Source organism: Aplysia californica, unplaced genomic scaffold (assembly GCF_000002075.1).
Source record: "Aplysia californica isolate F4 #8 unplaced genomic scaffold, AplCal3.0 scaffold00599, whole genome shotgun sequence".
Lineage (NCBI taxonomy): Eukaryota > Metazoa > Mollusca > Gastropoda > Aplysiida > Aplysiidae > Aplysia > Aplysia californica.
This window is the reverse complement of record NW_004797869.1, coordinates 460,045-461,783: the sequence shown is the minus strand read 5'-3', so window position 1 is coordinate 461,783 and position 1,739 is coordinate 460,045. Positions and strand designations below refer to the sequence as shown.

Sequence of the window (1,739 nt, the reverse complement as noted above, 5' to 3'; positions counted from 1 at the left end):
GGGGGCAAAAGACAGACAGGAATGATGGATGAATTGGAGAAACAGAACGATTTGGACTAAGAGAAAACAACCGTGGAAACAAAACATGAAAAATGACCAGGCCCAGTATATTATGTTGATTTGGGTTTTTTTCGTAAGAATTTTACGGCACTTGCAACACAGTAAGGTCACAAAAGTGCCGAAGATTAGAGGTGTTACAAGGGAGTAACAACACAAAAAAGAGGGGGGGGGGATAAAGACACACACACAGATAAAGACGATAGATGTTTGATAGGAAGGAAGGAGCAAATCACACCAGAGCACTCGCCAACCACCCACAAAGATGGATGAATTGGAGAGACAGAACGATTCGGACGAAGAGAAAATAACCGTGGAAACACAACGTGAAAAATGGCCAGGCCCGGTATATAATGTTATCTTCTCCGGGGAAAGAAGCCATATGGATTCCATAAAAATAAATCTGGATGAACAATGGCAGATCTTGTTAAGAAAAAGAAATAATTTTTTTAAAATAAAGAATGAAAGAAAAAGAGAAAGAAAGAAAGAAAGAAAGAAAGAAAGAAAGAAACAAAGAAGGAAATACGAAATGAAGGACAGAGAAAAGAAGTGGCATGAGGAGGGGTTCTTGAGGATGAAGGGAAATAATCAAATGAGGGGCCAGAAAAAATGCAATGAATGATCGCAAATGAACGAGGAAAATTGAACTGCTCTCTAAATGGAAACGTTCGTGTCTGTTCGTTTTTGTTTGTCTGTCTTATTGAGAGTGTGTGCACATTTGTTTGTTTGTGAACTTGATTGTTTGTTTGTTCATGAAAAACAGTTTTTTGGTGTATTTAATTGTTTGATTATGCATTCACTGCGGTTTATTGTGTGTATTTAATCGTTTGTTTATGCATGCACTGCTGTTTATTTGTGTATTTAATTGTCTGTTTATGCATACACTGCTGTTTATTTGTGTATTTAATTGTTTGTTTATGCATACACTGCTGTTTATTTGTGTATTTAATCGTTTGTTTATGGATGCACTACTGTTTATTTGTGTATTTAATTGTTTGTTTATGGATGCACTACTGTTTATTTGTGTATTTAATTGTTTGTTTATGCATGCACTACTGTTTATTTGTGTATCTAATTATATGTTTGTGCAAAGAACTGCTTTGTTTATGCACTTATTTGTTTGTTTTTGTATTCCATTGATTTGTTTGTGTGTTCAATTGTTTGTTTATGCAGTACAATGTTTGTGTGTGAACAATTGCTTTTTTGGGCATACATGTTTGTGCATACATGTTTGTGAATGGGCAACTGTTTGTTTCTCCAGTAAAATGTTTGTGCGTGCACAATTGTTTATGAGTGCATTTTATTGTAACTTTGTTTGTACATTCAATTGTTTGTTTTGTGCGTTAAATGTTTTGTGTTGTTTGAATGTGCGTTTAACTATTTCTGTGTGCACTTAATTGTTTGTTTGTGCATTCAGTTGTTTTGTAAGCATAGTTGTTTGTGAGTACACCATTGCTTTTTGTGCATTTACTGGGGACGTGGGGGTTCGTCTAAGTGTGTATCTGAGATGGTGTCAAGAGAGTTTATGTGTGTGTATGTGTGTGTGTGTGTGTGTGTGTGTGTGTGTGTGTGTGTGTGTATGTGTGGATCTGTGTGCGTGTGTGTGTGTATGTGTGTACGTGTGTGTATGAGTGAGTGAGTGTGTGTGTGTGTTCGTCTGACTGTATGCGCGTGCGAGAGAG

At 36.4% G+C, this 1,739-nt stretch overlaps 2 protein-coding genes across 2 annotated transcripts in view; one reads left to right on the top strand and one right to left on the bottom strand.

Moving 5' to 3' along the window:
• The window catches only part of LOC101849793 (neural cell adhesion molecule 1-B), a 26,842-nt gene that overhangs the window by 7,338 nt on the left and 17,765 nt on the right, over positions 1 to 1,739 (top strand). The gene's annotated exons all lie outside the window — the stretch shown is intronic.
• LOC101851219 (putative uncharacterized protein DDB_G0271606) overlaps positions 1 to 1,739 on the bottom strand; it is a 40,979-nt gene that overhangs the window by 38,656 nt on the left and 584 nt on the right. The window lies entirely within an intron of this gene.